Below are 12,941 nucleotides of genomic sequence, written 5' to 3'. Positions count from 1 at the left end.
AAGTATGGCCTCCCCATCAGCACTGGCAGAGGAAACATTGGACATTTCATCCTCCCTGTCCTCATGGTCGCTGTGGGCCAGTGCAGCGACAGAACTGTCAGTTCTACCAGTGAGAACAGCCCCACCTCCTTCTGCACTGTCCTCTGAAACTATAGCGCTAAGCTGAGCTTCTTGCCACGCCATGATTCTTTGGATCATTTCCATTTTGGTGCCTTGAGAGGAAACACCTTTCTCAGTACACATCTTTTTCAATTTTTCAGATTTAGAAGCATTTAAAGTTAACACAGTACTTGTTTTCATACTGTTAGATAGGACTATGGCCTTTAAAAAGTTATACTACGACAATTCACTATGTGTCCTGGTAGGAATAACTTGAAATCCCTTCGCTCGTGCGCAACACTGGATACCTTCAGTCGTATCTCACCGCTGTACACCAATTTGTTAAGATGGATTTCTGAACTCGGACCTGGAGGGGCAGAGGTTCAGAAGGCCAGCCTAGTTTCTTGGAACAGGGGACAAGCAAGACCAATCAGGGTAGCGATGGCGGCGGTCAAGACTAAGTCTCAAGAGGGGTGAGGGTGACTGAAAGACCTCAATGAGCACACAAAGCAAGGACACTTACAAATTACTCCAGACAGGTGTTATATTAAAAATATAGACACATTTATTACAAGGCCTTTGTAACATCGACCATAGCAAAGAATCACAATAATACTAAAGTAAACCAACACATCACAATCAATACAATATATATACAAGACTGAGGGTCTAAGGAGTTATGAGCATGTAATATGTAGAACACCTAGATGAGGAGGAAAACAGGCAGTGCAAGTAATCATTAGACCCAGTTCGACATCAGAAATACACCTAACTAGGAGGAAGTCCGAGCCCTACGAAGAGAGGAGCCTTATGCTCGAAAGTACCTGTACGCGCTTGTGCCAATGGACAAATTAGGGTCTCTTCAAGGGTCTCTGACAGTTCAGGAAGGGAGATGAAGTGATGAAGAACAAGTCCCCCACTACTTGAGCAAGGCCTCCACTTGCGGGCAGAGGCAGAGTGAGAGTGCGGGAAGGATCCGCTATTTCGCAACAGCGGTAGAAAAGAAAGGACTCCTGTGCTAGGGGCCACTGATTGGGGTATGGACTTCTCACAGGTCCCCGACGCAGGCAGACCCAGACTTCGCCAGTTCAGTTCACGTTGCTGGCAGGTTCAGATGCGATGATCAGGATGTCTCGACACTGTGTAGATTCCGCGGTAGCAGGATGCAGGGGCGAGGGTGTCCCAAATGCAGCAAACGTGCACAGGTTGTTACCACAGCAGGGCAACACGGCAACCGCGTTTACTCTGGTCCTGGCGCAATCGTCTAACTTCAGACCTGGAAATGCCAAGTGTATGAAATTCGGTGTGAGTGTGCCATGGACGCAGAGCAAGCAGTAGGCCCAGTTTCGAGGGCTTCCTCAAAACAGCGGCTGTGACAGAGCAAAGCGTCCTGCGTAAGATGGTCAGCCCCCTGGTTGGCCCAGGGACACTTCCGAAGAGGCTTACTTGCAGGGTTTGATGAAGGTGCTGGAAATAGTTGATCCCACTATTCCAATGGGTCCAAGCGCCTTCGCAGACCTTCTAGGACGATCAGATGCAGAGGGGTCTCGCAGGACGACAACAGTTCAGGGTGCCAAACCTTCAGCGGGTCACCAGCGGTTCCTCGACTCAGCTTCTTGTTGCAGTATACTTGGCTCCTTATCCCTTGTTGGTGTGAACTCAGGAGATCGACATGGTAGTGGTGTTTTCAGCCTCCTCTTATCCAAAGTTCCCTTTGCGGCAAAACGGAGAGGACCCAATGGGAGATCTGCTCACAAACACTCACACCATATGTGGACCTATCACGGACCACGGTGGTCCCAGGCATTCAGGACACTCCAGACTCTCTGGCACCCAGGATGTGTATTGGGAACAGACATCCCAGCCCACATCCTGGAGGCACACACAAGGCATGCAGAAGCCAGCAAAAGCTTTGGGGTTTCGCTGGAAAGTGCATGACCAAATAAGGACTGACCCGGGTCGGCTCGACTTGGGAAGGTGAAGGGGCAAGACGGTCAGAGGACAGGACAAAGAACCTTGTGGCATGGCCATTTTGGAGCTAGGCCACTCATTTGTGCCAAACCCGGTAAGCGCGGATAACATGGCGAAAGAGGGTTCAAAACACAAGAGAAACGATAGCTGCCACCAGTCCTGTCTGTGACACACCTGCACAGTTCATAATAAGTCCAGCGAGAGTTTCTAGGGCCTTTGGAATGACTAGAGACCCAAGAGCGCGGTAAAGTAAGTTATAGTGCACTCTTGTTTCATGTTACACAAAAGCTGCAACATGAGGAAAAGACCAAGGGAAACAAAGTCTCCCAGTACTGACTGTCTTCCCATAAGAATTGAGCGAAAGCCCAGAGGAGTGCGGCGAAAGGCTGCGCTTCTCTGGCAAAGTCTAGATCAGGGTGTACAACAGCAGCAAAAAGGTTTGGGGGTTGCCACATGGAGGGAAAATTACATACAATATGAAATCTTTCCTAACAGTGACAGAGAGGAAAAAAAGCGAAGGCTAACAGTTCCCCCACCATGTTAGTATAAGTCATCCCTTCTGGGCACTTAAAGTAGCGTAGCAAAATCAGCTCCATTAAATTTCAGAAAAACATCACTAATTTTTCTAAAAAAACAATTTTTTAATACAATTTTATACGGATATAAAAGTTAAATGTAGAGAAAAAAATGAAAACTTACATCTCAAAATGACTCTTGTTTTAGTGCAATCATGCATGTCACACATACACTGTAGAGTATTGGTCCACATGCGTACTCACCAGCAGCTTCCAGATCACTTCTCAAGGCACAGATCGGGGTGTGAAGGTCCGATAGAGACTCTCAAAGGCCTGCAGCTCTACCTGGGAGAATCAGTGGCAGCCTGCGCGGTACACCGCCATGGTGGGGTCATTGGTAAGGGCTTCCACCACCTTGGAATGGCTACGGCTTTGTGGTCATCCCACTGTTTCTGGACTGTGTACTTTGCTCAGTCTGCCAACCTTTCAACATTGATGGCATCTGTGAAGTCGTCCCTGATCTGCGGCCTTGCGACGTTGTCCAGCTGAGTTAAAGAGGGCATAATAGGCACCCAGGACCTGACCCACCAGGAAGTTGGTAGCCCTCTGCATCGACGTGGGGTGCTGCACTCTTCCAAAGATGTCGATGGGCAAGACATGGTACCCCGACGCAGGTATGGAGCTGTGGTGGTGTTGGCAGGGAGAGCTGGAAGTCCCAAATACAGAAAAGGTGGTCACAAGCCCAACACAGGAGTACAGCCAAAAGAAGGACAGCTGGCAATCAGAGACAGAGCTGGCTGGAAGCATGTACTCAGACTCAAGAAATCAGCAGCAGATAAGGAGTGAGGCAAAGCAGGGCTGGGGGCAAAATCAGCAGTTTGCGTGCAAGGGGGAAATCTCGTGTGTGTCTCTCATCCGTAGCAGCTGAAAACAGAGTAGCGGCCCTTAATGCGTACACATGAGAGTTAATACAATAATTTTGAACACGTTATGTACCAAGCAGTACAGTTTAGCTAATGGGCCTCATTCTGGGTTTGGAGCTCACCATGGAGTAATTAGCTCCATGTTTGCCTCCGAAACCGTCCCAAATCCGGCATGGTGAATGGAGTAATTACCGGTCCATTCCAGGGTTGGAGGGACCGGTAATTCCCCATTCACCTTTTGCCTTTCCCCATTCCCATTTCTGCCCCATAGGGCTCAATGGGAATGGGGAAGGAGGTAATTACGGCACCGTAAATTACGGTACCGTAATTACCTCCGAAGTACCTTTGCGGGTCCCTTACTTAACTCCTGCTAAAAGCAGGAGGTAAGGAAGGACCTGCAAAGGGACCTCGGAATACGGAGGTAAGGGATTACCGGCATCAGCACCCTTACCGGTGCCGGTAATTCCTTACCTCTAACCTCGGAATGACCCCCAATATCTTTTATTTCTACTTCCTTACCTTGAAATACATATCAGATTGAAGGTTGACTTAAGAAAACCCAATGGAATTTATGTTCCTTATGAAGGAACCCCGTCCCGAAATGCGTAGAGCTAATTGTTATACAAGGTATACATTGTAGAATAATATTATAAGTACTTTGATGAAATTGATTAATCATTTGTTATGACTGAAAGAATACAAATAATCCATTATATGTTATGTTGAACCAATTAATAACATTATCCCGGATTTCAAAAGTCTATGCTTGAATTGTTTGTCCTTACAAACGCATCTGGTGTGCAGGGGACACAAGTATTCCACAGCCTGTGGGCAATGGTTTTGTCTGTTTTATATGCTTGCAGCCTAGTGCCAAGGCTGTTTACCTCTCCCCCGCACCCTACTACAGTCCTAAATATACCACAGTGTTTTCCATTTACATCTTAGGAGTGCACCAATATATCATTTATTTTCAGCAGGTAAGTATGAGCACTGTCTCTCGTGTTGTATCTGTATTAGTCTTCACCATGATATTTGCGTGCATTCTCACACATTTATTTTCTGGGGGGTGTAATGTTGGAGTCACGGTAAAAGTCAGTGCAGATGTGTGTTTGTCCACATGCATGTGGTACATCGTCGACTCCACCCAACTTCTGTTTATCTGTTGTCCCTGTAGGTGTTGCCAGTGTACCCTGTGATCCATGCACACTTACTGGTACAGTCACCCCCAATGTGTGCGGTATGTTGAAGGGTGATTGAAGAGCTGCGTATTGTACTCATGTCCATTTACAGTGGTGTCCAACAACGGGTGCAGGGGGGTTGGTGCAGGGTATGGGGATGTGGTTTGAGGCATTTATTTGCAGGGATGGTGCAGATATGGGTCTCTTTTTGGTCTACATGGCATGGTGGGTTCTGCATTTTGTTTCTGTGATGTGAAGCTGATCATTGACCTTCCACAGGCAGTAGTGTTTTGCAGTCTTCCCTTCTCCATCACCCACTTTTGTCCTTCCTCGTCCCCAACATGTGCTAGTTTTCCATCTATGTGACTTCCAGGCTCTCTGACCATGCTGCTTTTTATTCATGTGTTTCTGTGTCTGTCGTCCTCTCTTGCCCACTTTCTCTCTGCCCTCACCCACTGTAATGACCTACACGTCTCTCCTCATCCCCCACTGCAATACATCCCTATCCCTCTCTCTCACTCCCCTCCACTGTTATACATTCATTGTGCAGTATCCTGTCTCACTCATGCCCTCTTTCATCCTTCTCATCAGCTCCCACACTTGTACTTCCACTCCTGAGACCATCACCTCATCACTTGCAGTTCTTTTCCTCCCCTGCATCCATGGGTGACACCAAGGCACACATGACATCTGACAGTGGGTGTGCAGGACCTGTATGCCTGCAAACAATGTCCCCGCTTGTGGCTGCATCCTGGGGGGGACTGATGCCTGTTTCCAGAGTGCATGTCATGCTGTGCGTGTAATCTGTTTGCTTCACTTCCAGTGATTTATCTGTTGGTGAGTTTTGCTGTTGGTATGTTGATAGTTGAGGATGCTTGTTTTTTGTCATTCCGGATCGTGACACTGGATTGTCCCTAGCTATATCCTTGTTCCACACAGGAGTTTACATGGCTGTCCAGTGTCTTTATATTGAAGCAATGAATGTCTTTGCAAGTTCAGAATGTTTCAGGTGGGATGCTGTGGATGCTAGATAGGTGGGTACCTTGTGAAGGTAAGTTAAAGGCTATCTGGGTGGCACCTGTTGTGGTGTTTTTGGTGACGGGGAGTCTGGCACTGTATGGGGTGTATTTCATGTTTCCTTGTGCTCATGTGGGCAGGTTTGGCTTCATGGGTGTGGGTACACATGGTGACAGTACGCTGGGGGTTGTAAGCTTGCTATTTTTGGATGTCATTCAGGGGAGCACTGGTTGCGAGGGGATTGTTGTGAGGCAGACTGTCAATGTAGGGCGTTTACTGGTGTGTTGTCATGAGGGTGGCCCATCCGGCTGCATGGGTGTTGGAACACATGGTGATTGGAGTCTAGTGAGTGATTGCTGACAGGTCTTGCATGCTTCCTATTAACTCAGCTGTTCATGTCATCTGTACCCATGCTGGCAGTCCAATCTTGGTACTTCAGCCCCTTCTGGGGGGTGGGTCCCAAAACAAATCCACACACAGCACAGCATTGCACTCCATTTGGTAGATGCTCGTTTTACCACAGTCACCAGGCACACACCATTGGCCTGGTGTTGTTTTGTGCCATGGGGACATGTTCCATGCACGGCACACAGGCAAATATGTTGCTGCCTGTTGACTGCTGCTCAGTGCATCTCAATGCACCCTTCATTTCCCAGAACATGTGCCCCTATTCAGCCCTGTCCCTGTAAGCTCTGCCTTCCCATCCTCTTGCCTGTTCCCTACTTCCTTTTGTGTGCAAGTCTCCTTGGTCTCCTTTTCTCATTTGTTTCCCTTTTCTCTTTTATGCTAGTTGCCTCTGTGCCCCCTTCCTGTATAACTGCTGCCTCTTTTACCAGCTGCCTTGTGCCGGATCCTGTCTTCACTGCAATTGATAAGATGTTTGCATTCCGTCATCTTGGACTTTCCATCATCGGCTCCCATGCCAGTGTTTACTGCACTGTCCTGAAGCCACGTTAATCAGGGGATGCCATTTTGTAGTATGGGGATTGCTTCCAAGGGGATCCTGGGTTTACTAACTCTCATTGATCTCTACTTGGGAGTCTTCTCAGTGTCATTCTGACTCAAGCCAGATCAGTGTGCTCACAATGTACCATCACCAGGACAAGGGGTAAGTGGTACCTGGTCCTTCACTTCATGGCATTATGGGGGTCAGGCAGTCTAGGTGTTGTGGGTGGGGAAGGTGCCACTGTGTGGTGTGATAGAATTGCATTTGCCTGAGGTTTGTGGATATGACTGCATGGGTGCAGGGACAGATGCTGATGAGTGGCTGTGGAGTTTTCGGTTGCATTTGTTGCATGGCACTCAGTGGGGTACATTTTACAGTGGTCAGAGACTGTGTTGCTTGTGATGTGTGCTTTGTTGTGGAAAATGTAGGGTAAACTCATAATAGAGAGACATTGAATTAACAGGCCACTAGGGTAAAAGGCTAGAAAGACTGTTCTTTTTTGGGAAGAACAAGAGCTTTGTTTTGTATACTGAGTATGAATATGGTGACAGGGTATTCTTAGTCCACTGCCACAGAGCTCTCTGTCGTATTCAAAACAAGCAGTATGTTATGTCCATGTAAGTCATCATGTGTGATGCATTTCATGTACAGTGTTCAGTCACCTCCCTCATGGACTACTGCCTATTTACATGCTTTTATCCACATATTGTCCAGTCTCCCATTGGCCGTCTCATCTTCTCCTCCAACTTCTTCACACATGGCTTACAGTCTCTTCACCTTAGGTCACTGTGAAATGATTGGTTAGTCTTTCAATTACTCCACCCTATCTAGGAGTGTAACCGCATCATATGCACGTGGCCTTCAAAATGGGCTCAGTAGACAACTTTGAGGTCAGCCTGGTCCTTGCAAACAAGGTGCCTGTTTTCTCATCCGAGACATGCAGGAACCCACTTGAGGCCTCCCTGCTGCATTCTTATTCATGTTGGCATTACACTTTACTCTCCCTGGTACAAATGACAGACCTTGTTGTTCTCTGTTGCCCCCTTTGTCAAGTACTCCTCCCAAGGGGCAGGCCTGGGGTTCCTGGATGTCCCACTGATCCATCTGATTCATGATGGATTTATGATCTTTATCCCCGGGCGTCTGGTGATTGAAATATTATGGGGGCACTAGTGACCTATATCTCATCTCATGTGTTGGCAGCTCAGGACCTCTGCTCTGGTTCCCATAGGTATTACATTCACAATCAGCCACAGGCCTACTCCCATTTGACGGCTTGCATTCTTGTCTAATTGTCCAAAGTTGTAACTTGACATATTTGTATATGTGTGTGTACATGCATGCTCTCTGCCTTGCCTGGGAGTTGTGATGTGATAGTCAAGCAAGAGAACGAGCATCATTGTTCTGTGTCTCAAACACAACCTGCAAGAATTGAGGCCTACTGTAGAATGTGTATGTTCTGTATTTCATGCACATGCAACATATTGTACATGACACCTTTGCAAAGCAAGTGGTTCTTTTCACTTGAATATGTATGTGCTATACATTACATGTGTCTCCTGCCAGTAACCTCTACCGCCTTGATTCCCCCTCCCCATATGCCCACCCCTGTGCATTCCCACTTGTTAGTGTTCATTCCAAAATGTGAATCATTTGGCTTGGGTCTGAACGTGCTTCCAGACAACAAAATGGATTCTGTTGTGTCCATTTGACATGACTGTGTTGGTGTTTGGTGTATGTTATTTTACGTCAATTGGACACTCAGCATTTGCCTCTCCCAGACATACATTCTCAGGGTATTGTTATGGGCAAAGAGGATATGCCACAACTCATAATTGAATGGCATCAGGGCTGTGGCCTCACTGTGTATGCTCCACAGCGGCAGGTTTTCAGGTAAAGTATGTTTATACCAAATGGTTGCGTGCAGCCTCTCCATGTGCCTTTTTGCCAACCAAGGGCAAGGGCAGTGCATGTCGCGGAGGGCAATGTCCCTCCTGCATATCAACTGGCACACTGTGCTGTGTGGCTACATTGTGCAGTACACATAATGCGACAATGATTTTGCACACTACTGGTGGGGCATATAGCAATACCCCACCAGTGTGCTCTAGCAGCGGAAACATGACTTAAGAAACCCAAATGTGTGCTCCACTATGCCCCTTGTGGCCATATGTGCAGCATTATATCTTATATCAGCTGGTGTGGCAGGATTCCTGAATGGCGTCATCATGAACAGTGATAGAGGGCAGGCCTGTCCCCTGAAAATGTTTACATGGTTGTTATTGGCACTTATTGTCATGGTCTGTTGGTTAGTGTGTGAGGTGCATGCATGCATGTGTGTGCCAGTTCATACTCACCAATGAGCCAGGTGTTGCCATATTTTACTGATGCCAGGGCATGGTAGAGTGTTGACTGGCTATAAATGTAGCTGTTATGCATGCAGCGGGGGAAAGTGGCATGTTCTTGCATGATCAGTCAATTTGTGTCACAGACGACCTGCATGTTGATGGAATGCAAGTGCTTGCGTTTACGGTATATGCACACTGTCATTCGGGGGGGGGGGTAGTGCAACATGTTTACAGTCGCTTGTGGGATGTTTCAACCCACTAGTCCAGGCCCTGCAACATTCCTCTGCACTGCTTGCATCAGGAACATCTGAATGGCTGCCGGAGAGCATTTGGCTCGCTAAAAATCATCCAGAAGTGCACAGGAAAAATCTGCCGCCATCCACTTTTGCCTATGTCAGTGGTAACACAGGAGACCACTGCCAGAACCCATCACTTGGCTGCCCACAGAGCAGAGCTGATTGCAAAAGAAACACAGAGCTGTGTGAAAATACGTTTTTTTCTTGGTTGTCAAATTTGCAAAAATCATGGCTCACAACCACCCAAAAGATCCAACCTCATGTTGGGCGTTGAACATCATTCTACTTCAAGAATCCACATAAAGATAATGTTAGCAGAAGTATATGTTATCTGAACAAAGTCCAGTTTTGAAGATGGTTGCTGGAAAGAAATCTGTCAAAAATGGGTGCAATACCATTACTCGCCTCTGTCAAATGCTGGGGATCTCTAAATCTGACAGGAGAAACTGTGTCTCAAAAGCTAAATATGCCAAAGAAGGGATTTCCATCAAATGCGATATAGTGTGCCACACATTGATTTTCATGTTGAAAAAGACTGGAATTGAAGATGTGTTTGCTTATTTTAAATTTGTAACTGTAATTTTGCACAAGGAGCAATGTTAAAATGGACTATAAGGTAACCTGATTCAGCTAAACTTCCAAGAGGTTTCCCACACTGAGCTTCAAACACATTCCACACCTTCTCCCTAAACAAATGAATCTTTTCTCCTGTGCTCTGCTCAGTATCTGACAGGTAAGTGTGAAAGGAAATGGGAGGGGCACTCTGGCATGTTGCTCTGAGTGTAGGCAAAGGAATCCCTTGAGCTGAATGAAAATACTAATTCGGGTGTGACTGACATCAACTGCCCTGGCAGGAAGACAAGCCATATGACTCTCTGATTCAGCCAAGCTTTGGAGGCGGGCCAGACTGAAAATGTGGATTTGAAATTGGACTAAATATATGTTTAAGGAAAAGACTTATAAAATATTGTACCGAACTGACAAAAATATGAAACTTAGAGATTATTAAAATGAAAAATTCGCTCACAGTTTAAAACTAATCTAGAATATGTGAGACATTCAGAGACTGAGCCATGAAAATGTTCATATTCTAGCAATTGTGATTATGTAAGGAACATGAAAAATTACAGGAATATGCGCAGACGGTATGTGCATGTATGTATAAAAAATCGTACTGAAAATGTGTAACCAACCAAAAGCGCAAAAAATGGTCATTTATTAACCAAAACTCGTAGGAAGATAAGATTTGGACAGAACGTACCTTAGTCAATCTGTCATGTCATGTATTATGAACAAGTTGTGCATATGGGAAATATGTTTTTGGGGAAAAATAGATTTGCTGGGTAAAAGCAAAGAGGAGGTTCTTCCCTAGATTGTAAATGGCAGCATCACTCTGACACATCATGACACACTGTTCCTTTCTGAAATCAGGAGAGGGGGAATTTTCTGACCTATCTGATCCTTAGAGGGTTGAGCATTGTGAAATCAGCCTCCCCACCCACTTTGGAAAATGGATAAATAGGGACTGTTGAAGACCCAGAAAAACACACACTTTCACTCATCAACTTATCCACTGGCGAAGCACCCTGCAGGAAGATCCAGACACCAGAACCTAGATCCAGACTCTAGAACCTAGATCCAGACTCCATAACTCTGAAGCAGGAAGGCCAACCCAAAAAGCTGAACCCTTTTCAGCAGGCCTTTAAAATCTAGCAACCTGATTTAACCCCTAAACATCCGCTGGGCCTAATCCATTCAACAGTCTGGCTGAGCTGTTTGCTGCTTCTGGCCAGATCCAGTACAAGAGGCCGCACAGAGACCAGAGTGCTGAGAGCAGAACCAAGCACCTGAGACTTGTCCGGTAGTGAGCGAAGTCCAGTCCAAACCTTTGACCAGATCTTTGATGGGTCCATTTTAAACCAGAGTTATGAGTATTTAGCGTAGAACTGTCCATAGTCATCTCTTAGTTTACAGTAATCCATCCAACCCATTCCAACATATCCAGACTGCATTGTCTCAACAGCTTTCTGTCCTCCCAACTCCTTTGTGTACGATGCTAGCTTGTCATGCTCATTTGTTCCCATCTCTTTTGTCCATTCTGAATCCTTTCTCATTCATCTAATCATGTGAGAATTGTTAGAGTAAACCAACCTGTTTGCAAAAATCAAGGCGCAATTTCATTAGAAATCTTGACTCCTTTTGAGAAAAATCGACCTCTACTAAAACCTCTGTAACTTTTAAACCGTACGTGCTAGGAACAAAATTTAAATGTCGTTTTGAAGCTATTATCCTCAGTTTTCAAATGACATTCCAACTCCTTACAGTTATTCCGTAATCGTGTTTCTCGCACACAGAAAAGTTGCAACAAATTTGCATTTAGCTAAATTTCATCACATGTAAAAATAGCTATTTCTTGATTTCAACTTCTGAATTTTGTTTTCCATCTGCTAACCATTGAACAATCATTGCTAGTGTCTACCTGAACCAATCCAAAGCCACTCTCACAAGTTCTGAATCCCATTTAGTGAATTAAAATCATTTTTAGCATTATCCCATCCAATTCACATTACATTTAAAAGCAATTGACCTGTTTTAAAATCATTACTGTTCTCTCTAAGCTTGGTGGGGGAAATCGGGTTTGAAACTGCAATTGTTGATTGTTATTCCTGATACCTGTGTGCCCTCATTCATCTCTTTTATTGCATATTGGGGGGGGTGAGTAACAACAGGGGGAAAGAGTGATTATGTTGTTTTTGGTTGAATTCATATCAAGTTTCCTTCTGTGTTGCATTCTTTCCTATCATTGCATTTCCTTGAACCACACAAAGTTATTCTCAGGTACATTATTCTTCCTATTCCTACTCCTAATTGATTAAAGAGATTGTTGATATTGTCATATTACCCATTTCCGATCATTGTTCATATTCATAAGTCTGATCCTGCTCTGTCCATTCACGTCTCACAAATAAATTATCCAAAAGGTGTTCTCTAGCCATCTTGATGTCTACCAATGTGGCCATTTTGGAAATATGAATTTCCTTCCTGACTTACAGATGTTTATTTTATCTTTGCAAAACAGACCGTTTCCTTAGAGCGTTCCCTTTTGAGGGGTGCTTTTACAGTGTAGTTTATGTATCCTGTCAGTTGGCACACTGTATTAAGCTACACAAGTGCTATATCTAATCCAGAAATCCTGCGCACGAGCTCCCAATCTGTAAGTGATTTCAATCCAGCACTCCAACTAAGTCAATGCCTAGTATGGGATGCCCAATGGAAACCCTTATTTATATATTTTTATGTCAAAAGTTCTTTTAATTCTGGATGATGTACCCTTATATAACGCCCCTCTATTTGAATTCCCCCGGTATCACTGAACCAAGAAATAGGTTTCGTTTTGCAAATTAAAAGATTTATTTGAGGAATTGAACAATATATATCTCACACTTTTATAAATATGGATGGCACAGAGTCAGGTTCTTGCTCAGGAAAGGGACACCTTAGGCCAGGAAGTCTGTCACTTAAAAGGGAAACTAGAAGAAAATCACCTGGCCCTCCAGGGACTGAGTGACCTCCAAAAAAGAGCATGATAGATTGTTAGAGCACACCAGGAGGGTGGAAGATGCTCTGGCAAGAAAGGAGCAGGCCAGT

Source organism: Ambystoma mexicanum, chromosome 5q (genome assembly GCF_040938575.1).
Source record: "Ambystoma mexicanum isolate Mex_15411 chromosome 5q, UKY_AmexF1_1, whole genome shotgun sequence".
NCBI classification, from domain to species: domain Eukaryota; kingdom Metazoa; phylum Chordata; class Amphibia; order Caudata; family Ambystomatidae; genus Ambystoma; species Ambystoma mexicanum.
Note: the sequence above shows the minus strand (reverse complement) of the source record.